This window comes from Canis lupus, chromosome 4 (genome assembly GCF_011100685.1).
Source record: "Canis lupus familiaris isolate Mischka breed German Shepherd chromosome 4, alternate assembly UU_Cfam_GSD_1.0, whole genome shotgun sequence".
Taxonomy (NCBI): Eukaryota; Metazoa; Chordata; class Mammalia; order Carnivora; family Canidae; genus Canis; species Canis lupus.
Window position 1 is genome coordinate 26,116,109 of NC_049225.1, and position 12,570 is coordinate 26,128,678.

The 12,570-nt window shown below is 36.4% G+C and overlaps 1 protein-coding gene across 4 annotated transcripts in view; it reads left to right on the top strand.

Annotated features, from left to right (window-relative positions):
• Positions 1 to 12,570, top strand: part of SAMD8 (sterile alpha motif domain containing 8) — a 49,498-nt gene that overhangs the window by 6,873 nt on the left and 30,055 nt on the right. Inside the window, exon 1 of one of the 4 annotated variants that reach the window (XM_038534441.1) lies at positions 4,907 to 4,932. The exons of 2 other annotated variants lie outside the window; for them this stretch is intronic. The gene's annotated coding sequence lies outside the window, so the exon portion shown is untranslated. Of the gene's footprint in view, positions 1 to 4,906; positions 4,933 to 11,443; positions 11,497 to 12,570 lie in introns of those variants that run through there. One more of the 4 variants, XM_038534440.1, reaches the window with a different exon arrangement.

Consider the following 12,570-nt stretch of genomic DNA (forward strand, 5'->3'; position numbering starts at 1 on the left):
TCATGGTAGTCACACAGAGAGAGAAAGAGAGGCAGAGACAGGCAGAGGGAGAAGCAGGCTCCATGCACCGGGAGCCCGACGTGGGATTCGATCCCGGGTCTCCAGGATCGCGCCCTGGGCCAAAGGCAGGCGCCAAACCACTGCACCACCCAGGGATCCCAAGAGACATTTTAATGTATAGTTTTTAAAGAAGACAATTACTTCCGGCTATACTTGTATTTTAGAGTATACACAATCAAGTGAAACTGCCAGAAAAATCCAGCATATTTAAATCACTGTCACTATATGAACCTAGAACTGGTTCTATGAAATGTATGAAAGTAAAGTTTTCATTTTAGTGATATATCTTTTGTGAGTTTTTTAGGTTTTTTTTTTTTTAAGACTTTTTTGTTTATTTTAGAGAAAGCAGGTGCACATGCACACGGGGAGAGGGGCAAAAAGAGAGGGAGAGTATCTCAAGCTGACTCCCTACTGAGCACTGAGCCTGTGAGGGGCTTGATCCCACAACCCTGAGGTCACAATAGCAGCCAAAACCCAAGAGTTGGATGCTTGACTGACTGAGCCACCCAGGTGCCCCTGTTGATATATCTTTTGTATTCTAAAGATTGCATAAAGATAAATTAGAAACCATTTTGGTCTCTTATGTGTTTGCATAATTAAAACCAGCAAGATAATTTGTTACTAGTACCTGTCACTTTAGAATCCTGATTTCCCCAATTTCTTCCCAAATTGTTAGAGTCCATTTTTTTTTTTTAAGATTTTATTTTTAAGTAATCTCTACACCCAACATGGGGCTCAAGCCTCCAACCCTAAGATTAAGAGTCACATGCTCCACTGACCGAACCAGCCAGGCACCCCTAGAACTACTTGTAGAATCAACAATCATCAATTGTATCAACCTGTAATGTATTTTTTTTAATGTTGGTATGTTCCTTTTGAAGTATTTTTATTTAGTTAAGCTTGATATTAAATGAGTCTTTTTATGAGGAACTCCTTTTGACTTGAATTCTACTCTGATTTGGAATCACTTGTTATTTTGTTTTCTGGTTTATGTTATTTGATTACATTGTTGCTTTCCTGAAAGGTAATTCCACTTGAGCAAAACCTTTATAAGATTTTACAGTTGTTTTCAAATACTCATAATTCATATTAACAAAGATTTCAAGAGTTAAGAGTGGGTTTAACTATTAATTGATAGATGACTATCCTAATGATTTAATTTCAGGCCTAGGGCAACAGTAGCAGAAAGAGGAGTTGATGATGATAGCAATAGTAGCTTACATTTACTGAGCAGTTTGTAATTGCCAAGCATTATTACAAATGCATTACATGTATTATTCCACGTAATCTCCATAGACAATAAGCCTGTGGAGTAAGAACTAGTGTTCTCTTCATTTTGCAGATAAAAATAATGAGGCCCAGGAAGGTTAAGTAACTAATGCAAGGTCACATAGCTGTGAGTGCTAAGTCCACAATTTGAATCTAGGCAGTTTGATTCCAGAGCCAGCATTCTTAACTGCTATGCTTTCTGGGTTTATTTTTATTTTTATTATATTTTATTTTTTTTTAATTTTTATTTATTTATGATAGAGAGAGAGAGAGAGGCAGAGACACAGGCAGAGGGAGAAGCAGGCTCCAAGCACCGGGAGCCTGACGTGGGATTCTATCCCGGGTCACCAGGATCGCGCCCTGGGCCAAAGACAGGCGCCAAACCGCTGCGCCACCCAGGGATCCCGCTTTATGGGTTTAATATCAAATTCTGTTGCAGAATAACTGTCTGAAATTTATTTCTCTCTCAAGCCTTTGTTTCTTTAGCTGTCAGTTGAGGAATTCTGCTACAGCTTTCAGGTCACTCCCAATCCTACCATTTTAAGAATTCTGTCATCCTGATTTACAAAACATTATGTATTTAATATTTCTGATTAGTTTCTGTTTGTAATCTTTTGGTCTCTTACAGTATAAAGGTTAGGTCACACTGTTAATGGATGATAGGGCTGGATCTATAATCAGATGTTCTTTTGGACTTCTCGGTCTTGTTAGTTGCCTCACTATTATCTTTTATTTAGTGTGTATATGCATACAGGGTTAATAGTTGAATTTAGTTGATTTTCTTAATCTTCTATTCACATTTGTGTGATGTGCTTTAAGTAGTAAGAAATATTGTTTTCAGGGGGATCCCTGGGTGGCTCAGCGGTTGGGCGCCTGCCTTTGGCCCAGGGCGCGATCCTGGAGTCCTGGGATCAAGTCCCGCATCGGGCTCTCACTGTGGAGCCTGCTTCTCCCTCTGCCTGTGTGTCTCTGCCTGTGTCTCTGTCTCTCTCTGTGTCTATCATGAATAAATAAGTAAATCTTAAAAAAAGAGAAAAAAGAAAGAAAGAAATATTGAAGAAGTATTGTTTTCATTTTCTTAAAAGAATCTTTTCCCTTTGAATATCAAGTATTTCATACTTATTGTATAAAATTTAGAAATTTTAGAAATATTTAAGGTAGAGAGTGAAAGAGTTCACTGGAGTAGTAGCTATTAATAGTTTGATGTTTTACTTAAAGATGTATACATGGGCTACATATACTATTTTTTAGGACATTTTGCTCCTTTAAAGATTTTTTTAAACTTTAATTTTGAAATAATTAGATTCACAAGAAGTTGTATAGATTGTACAGAGAGATCCCATTTACCTTTCACTCAGGTTGCCTCACTAGTTATATTTTACATAGTTACAGTACAGTATCGAGACCAGGAATTGGTTCAAAACTGCATATATAGTTGTGTATCATTTTATTATGAGTAGGTTTATTTAAACATTGCACCAATCCAAATACAGAGGGGCACCTGGCTAGCTCAGTTGGAAGAGCATGTGACTCTTGATTTCAGGGCTGTGAGTTCAAGCCCCACATTGGATTTAGAGATTTTTTTTTTGCCTAAAAACATGTTTAAAACACATAGAATTATTCCATCACAATAAAGATCTCCCTTGGGGTAACCTCCACACCCCTGACACACTCTTTCTAACTTCTGGCAACCTCTAATCTGTTTTCTACCTGCATAATTTTATTATTTTGAGGATATTATAAAGGGGGTCATATTGTATGTGACCATTTGAAATGGACTTTTTTCACTTAGCACAATGCCCTTGAGACCCGTTGACTGTGTGTATATCCATAGTTTATTAATTTTTATTGCTGAGTAGTATTCCATGGTATGGATGTACCACAGTTTAACTGTTCACATGTTTTGAGATATTTTATTTTTATGCACGTTTTGGCTATGACAAGTAATGAAGCTAAGGGGAGGCCTGGGTGGCTCAGTTGGTTAAGCATCTGCCTTTGGCTCAGGTCATGACCTCTGGGTCCTGGGATCGAGACCCACATTAGGCTCCCTGCTCAGCGGAGAGTCTGCTTCTCCCTCTGCCCCTCCTGCTGCTCATCTCTCTCTTTCTCCTCTCTCTCAAATAAATAAATAGAATCTTTTCTTTTTTTTTTAAAGGTAATGAAAAGTAAAAAGTAATGAAGCTAGGGACATTTATATACAGGTTTTTGTGTGAACCTTAGCTTTCATTTCTTTGGGATAAATGCCCAGGAGTACAGTTGCTAAGTTGTATGATAAATGTATGCTCTGTCTTTAAAGAAATTGCCAAACTATCATCCAGCATGGCTGTACAACTTTACTTTTCCCGAGCAGTATGGGAGAGGTCTAGTTTCTCTGCATCCTTGACAACATTCCATATTGGCACAATTTATTTTAGCTGTTCAACAGGTGTTTATCAGTACTTCACCGTGGTCTTAATTTGCATTTCCCTAGCAGCTAGTGATGGTGAACATCTTTTCATGTGCTTCTCTGCCATTCATCTATCCTCTTTTTTTTTTTTTTTTTTAAGATTTTATTTATTTATTCATGAGAGACACAGGCAGAGAGAGAAGCAGCTCCACACAGAGGGCCCAATGTGGGAATAGATCCCGGGACTCCAGGACCACTTCCTGGGCCGAAGGCAGGCACCAAACCACTGAACCATCCAGGGATCCCCATCTATCCTCTTTGATGACAAACCATTCATGTCTTTTGCCCATTTTTTCACTGGATTTTTTTTTTTTAACTGTTGAATTTTGGCAATTTTTTATATGTTCTAGATATGAGGCCTTTCTCAGGTATGTGGTTCATCCAGGGAGTAATAGGAAAAAGTATTTCTACTCCATCTTTCCACAAACAGAAGTCCACATATACTGTTTTTAAAAATGTATTTGTCAGAAAGAGTGCAATCACTGCCATTTTTTCATCTGCTGTGGTATTTCCTTCATCTCTTATCTGTTTTTTAGAAGCCGTTTCCTTCCTTCATTCTGTTAAATAGTTTTATGCTAGCTTCAATCTTCACAGTGTGTTTTACATTTTTCTGACAGTTACTCTCTTTAAAGCACACTCATGATGTCATCTAGTTCAAAAATCTCTAGTGGCTCCCCATTGTAGAATGTCCTGAACTTGACAATTAAAGATTTTCATGATCTAGCCCCAATTTATATTTTCAGCTTAATATCTCAATACTCCCTTATGCCCTATTGACACTAATGGTTCTCCATTGTTTTCTGTCTTTGTACCTTCACTCATGCAGTTTTCCTCTACTAGTGTACTTTTATTTCTCCATCTCTCTCCACAGTTTCAGCTCTCCTTAAAGGCTCAGCTCAGATGTCACTTCCAAGAACTCTTCTGAGCTCACTAAATGGAAATAACTTCTCTTTTCCAACTCCTTTAACTTTTCTAATTTTTAAAACATGTTTCATAAGTAAACTATTTTGTTTGTATTGTTTTATGAATTAAATGAGCTAGTGTATATAAAGAACTACAGCTGTAATTCATTTCACCTTTTGAAAAAAAATGACTTTCTTTAATATCCCTTTTAGATTAAAATCAGCGAGGGCAGGATCTGTTTCAGATTCATCTAGGTAAGTGCCACTTGCCTAGTGCAATACCCTGCACATGGTATGTGCACAATAAATATTTAATAGGTGAACAAACACAACATGAGGGCATTTTAATACTGTCTGTATCCTCAGTGCCTTATTACCTGACATCTGTATATAGCAGACAGTAAATGTTTGAGACTGAACAGTAGTGTAAAATTTGTGATGCAAAAGCTTTCATCATTAGGCAGTCTCATTTATGTAATCTTTATGTAACTGAAGACCTTTGATAAATTCCTCTGCTGAAAACTAGAAAATGTTTAGTATTTATGAGATTCAATCCCTATAGAATTACAAGAGCCTTCAGCTTACATGAGATGGTTTGGTGTAGTAAGAACATGGACTTTGAAATGAGATTGCCTGGGTTGAAAACTTGTCTGTACTAATTACTGGTACACATTTATCTTGGTAAGTTATTTAATCCATCTGTCTCAGTTATCTCATCTGTAAAATGAGGAAGATACTAATTCCTACTTTATATGGTTGTGAGAATTTGAGCATACAAGTAAAACACTTAGAACACTTCCTGGCACTGCTTAAATGTCTTAAGATGTTAGCTAATCTAGCTATTGCCTCTTGTTACTTCCTGAAAATGCACTGAACACAGTTCAGAATTTAGAGTGTGTGAGTTGGGATATAAAGATTACTTAAAAATAAAATCTTAATAAAAGATGAAACAGGTTCAGCCAGGCAGAGTCCCTAAAGCAACTAGGCAAAGATCAAGCAGGAATTATTATTGCTATTATTATTAATGTTATTATTATTAAGTGAAATCACCCTGGATGGTGTCTGACATATAATAGATGTTCATAAATGTTAGTTTCCTTCTATTAACTCACTCTTTCCTACCTCATTTTACAGATAAGGTATCTAGATGCAAAAAAGTTTAGACTGTTTTAAGTCATCTACGGAGTTAATATTATTGAAACTAAGCTCCAAGAATTTTGACAACCAATTCACTGCTCTTCACCATATCATACTGTTTTTCCTTAAAGTTAAAGGATGGGTTAAAAATAAAGCTCTTAAATCCTGCCAGGGTTTAAATTTAAAAATGTTTATTATAGATTTTTTTTTTTACCATTCTTAATATATTTTGAAGACTTATTTCCTTATTCTAGTTATCAGAAACATAAATTGTGGATAAATTTGATCGGTTATTTAAAATAATAAAAATTCTCAGGGTGTCTGGGTGGTTCAGTGGTTAAGCATCTGATTCTTAATTTCCATTCAGGTCATGATCTAATGGGCTCTCTGCTCAGCTGGGAGTTTGCTTAAAGATTCTCTCCCTCTGCCCCTCTTCCACTTGTTCTTTTTCTCTCTTTCTCTCTCTCAAATAAATAAGTCTTTTAAAAAATAAAAATTCTCTGTTTTCTGGGTATTAGTTTTCAGTATTATAAACAGACTCTAAAGAAATATTTTTAATGTGAAATAACTGCAATTTTTCTTAATATTGTGAGCAGTCATCCCTAGAATGTGATACTTTACTGTTTTATGTATATGTTTCACTGTTTCATTCAGGTGTATCATGTAGATTATAAGAGAGACAGCTACTCAACACAAAATCAACACATAATGGATGAAATAAGATGTCTATGAAAGGACTTGAAAGATTAAATGTAAAAAAAAAAAAAGAAAAGAAAGAAAATAGATTAAATGTTAGCCAAACCAGAAATAGAAGAACAAGCAGAATTAGACTGGATGGTCTAACACCATGCTTCAGAATCAGTTGAGAGGCTTTTTAAAAATGCAGATGTCAAACTTCTATCCAGGCAGGGATTGTGATCCAGTTGTCTTGGAGTGGGCATGGGCAGTGAAACAGGCATGTTTTTAAACTTCATGTTATTCTAATATGTAGCCAAGTTGAAAAGCATTGTATATATAAATTCCTTGGAGCATAGGCAAAGGAGAAGTCAAAGGCTTTTTTTATATCCCTCTTTGTGCAGGAGATAGAGAAACTGGGAGATAGGAACAACTTTTTCTAGACAGATACTCTTTGAGGCACAGACATTTTACATTAAGTCTCAAAAGAATCTGGATTAAATTTTGCTTAAAATCATCTGCTTTTCTTTGCTTGATTGCTTATTCTATAAGTAACATTCTGATTATTAAATTAGCTTAATTAAATCAGCTCTCTCTCTCTCTCTCTCTCTCTGTGTCTCTCATGAATAAAAATAAATATCAGTCAATCAATCAGCTTCCTAAGACTTCAAAGTTTTGAAAGAGTCTGCCTGGAACAAGATTCTTGAGTATTCCTTCTAGACACTGAAGTAGCATTCTAGTTTATCTATCAGTACCTTCTAGATTGCTGTTAGTCTCCCTTGGTTTGATCAACTCTGGGGTAATGACAAGATCAAGTTTTGAATCTTTGAGGCTGGTTACCAGATCCTGATTCCTTATGAATTTATCAAATTAGTAACCAGGGGTTATCTCTTGGCATTTAGACATTCTGAATTTGTTGATGTAAAACTGTCTGAAGGCCTGAAGAATTAAGATCTTATTTTTAAGCAACCTCTACACCAAACATGGGGCTCAAATTCACAACTCCAAGATCAAGAGTCACATCCTCCACTGACTGAGCCAGCCAGGCACCCCAAGAGTATACTCTTAATGAAATAACTAGTGTAAAGGGAGAGGTTTTTGTTTTGTTTCTAATAATCCTGTTTAAAGGGCATTGGGGCATTAGGTTATTATTTTGATTGCTACTTCATTTTTTGCACATTTATTTATTAAAAATTTTATTTATTAAAGAGAGAGAAAGTATGAGCAGGGGGAGGGGTAAAGGGAGAGAGAGAGAGAGAGAGAGAGAGAAGCAGGCTCCCTGCTAGTGACAGAGAGCATGAGCTGTATCTCCCCTTTCTTTAATTTGTAGTGTGCCATTTGTCTACTTTATTCCACGCTCCCACCCCACCATGGGTAGTCTGGTGCAACTGGGCCCACACCCCCTTCATTTTCCCCATGCTCCTGGGAGACCTGAGGCTGGCCGGAAGCCATAGGACACTTGTCTACTTTCTTATTCTTTTTTTTTATTTTTTATTTTTTATTTTTATTTATTTATGATAGTCACAGAGAGAGAGAGAGAGAGAGAGAGGCAGAGACATGGGCAGATGGAGAAGCAGGCTCCATGCACCGGGAGCCCGACGTGGGATTCGATCCCGGGTCTCCAGGATCGTGCCCTGGGCCAAAGGCAGGCGCTAAACCGCTGCGCCACCCAGGGATCCTACTTTCTTATTCTTGATAGAGTTGAACCTACTTAATAGATGAAATGGCCAGATGAGAGCCTTTGTTGTGTTTATATTATTAACAGGACATTTTATTGTTTAGTCTTTTTCCACTGGCACAATGTGCTTGATTGAGAGATAAATCATACAGCTTACTGAAATAAAACGTGTCATTCATTCCAAAGATAATGCAAGATTATATGCATATAATGAAAAGAGCAGATGAAACCATATCCTGCTTAATTAGTTTCCCAGGACATTGAAGGAAATAGCATAAATTTACTTGCCTTACCTAGAATTGAACTAAAATGTGGAACTTATGAGAGAGGTTGAAACCTTGGGTACTTCACTTGCTTTGAAGGATGATAACTTGGAAGACTGAAGGGCCCATACTGGTATATTCAGTTAGGGTTCAGTTGCAAGAGATAGAAACTCCTAGGCTCTGGGCTGGGTTGCTAGGAATGACTTCTATAATAAGATTTGAAATGGTGTGCCAAAAGTGCTACCTTTGCCATAATCAGCAAAGGTTTAGAATTAGGAGGCCAGCTTGGAACTGTTAGTTTTAAGAACATACCACTTCACCAACAACAAAAACAGACAACTCAATTCAAAAATGGGCAAAGGACTTGGATAGACATTTCTCTAAAGAAGATTACAGATGTTTAGTAAGCACATAAAAAGATGCTCAACATCACTAATCATTATGGAAATCAAATAAAAACCGTAATGAGATATCACTTTATATCCATTAGGATGACTGTTGTTAGAAAAGAAACAAAATAGCAAGTGTTGGTGAGAATATAGAAAATTGGAATACTTGTACATTGCTGGTAGAAATGTAAAATGATACAGATTCTTTGAAAAATGGTATGGTGATTTCTGAAAAAAGTAAGCAGAATTACCAAATGACCCGGCAGTTATACTTCTGGGTATATACCTAAAAGAAGCAAAACAGGACTTGAGCAGGTATTTGTACTCTCATGTTTATAGAACCATTATTTGCAGTAGCCAAAAGTTGAAAGCAACCCATGTCTATTGAAGAATGCATGGATAAAGAACATGTGATCTATGCATACAATGAAATACTATTCAACCTCAAAAAGGAAGGAAATTCTGTCACATGCTACAACATGGGAATCTTGAAGACATTATGCTAAGGAAAAAAAGCAGACAAAAAGACAAATATGTATGATTCCACTTATATGAGGTACCTAGTATAATCAGATTTATAGAGACAGAAAGTAGGCTTGTGGTTGTTGCAGGGTGAGGAAAGAGGAGATAATGGGTTATTTAATGGATACAAAATTTTCATTTAGGATGATGAAAAAGTTCTGGAAGTGGATGGTGGTGATGGTTGTGCATCCATGTGAATGTACGTAGCAAACACAAAACAAAGAACATAGCATCATATCTGATGCAGGTGTTGGAAAGCCAGTATTGCTGCTCCACAACTAAAGCTGCTTCCTTACACCCAATAGTTAATGAAAACTGGAGAATTATGTGCACACACACACAAAACCAATATTTACACGGTCTGTCTTGTAAATAGCCAAAACTTTAAGGAAAATGACTCCTACTTTCTGCCTTCTGTATCTAATGTCAGAGCTTCTACTCACGTTTAGAACACTAGTTGCAAGGGATTCTGGGGAATAATTTTTAGCTTTTCAACCTCTGTAGTAGCAGAAAACAACGAGAAGGAAATTGGAAAAGATACTGAGCGGCAAATTCATCATATTTGTCACGGATATTGAGTCACTGGTGATTCACAGAAGGTAATGTTCCTTTTAGTTAAATTGTTCTCAGTGGTGGCCAGATTGTCCTGCAGCTGGTGATACAGAGGTAGGGTGGAGCACAACAAATAGCTTCAACAAGGAGGAGTCGGGGAAGAAGTTTATTGATATTCATTATCTCCTTTTGCTATTTTGGACTGGTTGTACTCAGTTTGTCAGAACTAACATACGTATTTTAATTTTAATATAGTAGAACATACCTGGTTTATTTATATTTTTGCGAAGAGACTTGGGTCACTCTAATGGAATGCATTAAAGGCATATTAATAAAAGAATAGCTACACTACTGTTAAGAAAAATACCAGATTTAAAGTTCTTATGATGAGCTTTTTTCATTTTTTTTAAAGATTTATTTATTCATTCATGAGAGACACAGAGAGAGAGGCAGAGACACAGACAGAGAGTGGAGCAGGCTCCATGCCGGGAGCCCGATACGAGACTCAATCCTGGATCCCAGGATCACAACCTAAGCCAAAGGCAAGCGCCCAACCACTGAGCTATCCAGGCGTCCCTCATTTTATTAAGTATGGCGATAAGGTCATTATAGAAAATGCACTAAGCCCTTTTGCTCTCAGGCTGGTGAAATTTCTAATTAGTACAAACTAAATTCAGAGAGAAAAGAAATAAACATGCTAATAAATAAAAGAGTTGGGCTGAAAATTACTTTTTTTTAATAGGTTTCAAAAATTTCTAACCAGAGCCACCCGTAAGATAGCTTTTGTTCCACTCTGTACAGAACAGTCAGCTCCTTTTGTTTATCTGTCATCTAGGACTTGGAACTGTTTGACTAATGCTTATTGATAGTGAGATTCTGCAGGAGTGGACTATTTATTCTCTCCGTGCCTTGATGATAAAGCACTTTGATAATTAATTTCTTAATAGCTCATGATTTCAGAATAAACTTTAAAGTTTTATCTCAAATTGAAATGTTTCCTTTATACATACTAATTACATTTTAGATAAGTACAAGCTTTGCACGCAGTGCTTTTTAATGTGAATCAAGCTTTAATGACATTAGTATGTGAACGCTTAGATTTTTTTTAACACTTCAGATTTTTTTTTTTTTTTTTTAATTTAAAATAGTCACAGAGAGAGAGAGAGAGAGAGGCAGAGACATAGGCAGAGGGAGAAGCAGGCTCCATGCACCGGGAGCCCGATGTGGGATTTGATCCCAGGTCTCCAGAATCGCGCCCTGGGCCAAAGGCAGGCGCCAAACCGCTGCGCCACCCAGGGATCCCAACACTTCAGATTTTTTGATAACAGTTATTCCAGTCCTAGAAATTTAATGTAAGACTCAGCAGTCCTGTTTGTAATAGTAATAAAATTGTGAACAATTGCCAACAATGGAGAGATGGACAAACTATTGTATAGCCATAGAATGAAATGTCCTTTTCAAAAGATAATTTAATAACATTAGATAGAATTTTTATAATAATGCTAAGTAAAATGAAGCAGAATTATTTGTGGTATGATTTCTCTTTATAGGAAATTCTGTGTGAAAGAGATCTATAACAAATCATAAATAATACTTCTCAAAGGTAATTTTAAAGTTTTATTTATTTATTTATTTATTTATTTATTTATTTATTTATTTATTTATTTGAGACGGAGAGAGAGAGAAACAGGCAGAGGAAGAAGCAGGCTCCATGCAGGGAGCCTGACGTGGGACTCGATCTGGCGTCTCCAGGATCATGCCCTGGGCTGAAGGCGGCGCTAAACCACTAAGCCACTGGGGCTGCCCTAAAGTTACATTTTAAATGTTCTTTAATGGGGATGCCTGGGTGGCTCAGCGGTTGAGTGTCTGCCTTTAGCTCAGAGCGTGATCCCAGTTCGGGGATCGAGTCCCACATTGGGCTCCCTGTGGGGAGCCTGGTTCTCCCTCTGCCTATGTCATTGCCTCTCTTTGTGTCTCTCATGAAAAAATAAATAAAATCTAAAAAAAAAAAAAAAAAAAAATTAAATAAATAAATAAAATCTTAAAAGAAATAAAAAAAAAAGTTTTTCAATGAATATATATTGCTTTTATGTATTTTCTTTTTGTATTATAGAACTACATTGCTATAAAAGATTCAAACAGTGCAGAAATTTGCAGACTAAAAACCATAAAAGGCCTTCAGTCTCCTGCCTAGACAAATGAAGTACAGTTTATCAACTTATTCTTTTATAGTATCATAGCTAAGAAATCTTGACCTAACCTAAGATCAGAAAGATTTTCTCTTATGTTTTCTTCTAGATGTTTTCTAATGTTGGATTTTTAGATTTGGTTTATAGATCCATTTAGGGTTACTTTTTATATGTGGTGAGAGATATGGATTGATTTTTCTTGCATATGGATATCCATTTTTTCCAATACTATTTGATGAAGACTACCCTTCATTGTCTTTGTACATTTGTAGGAAATTAGTTATCTTTTTATGTAAGTCTGTTTCCAAATTCCCCATTCTTTTCCATTTGTTTATCTTTTTGCCACTACCACTTTGTCTTGATTTAGGGTAGTATGATAGACAAAATTTTAAAATGACCTCCAATGACTGTTGTATAATAATGAACGGGACCTGTAAACTGATGGGCTATCAGTGCTGTAATTAGATTATGTTATATAACACAGTTGA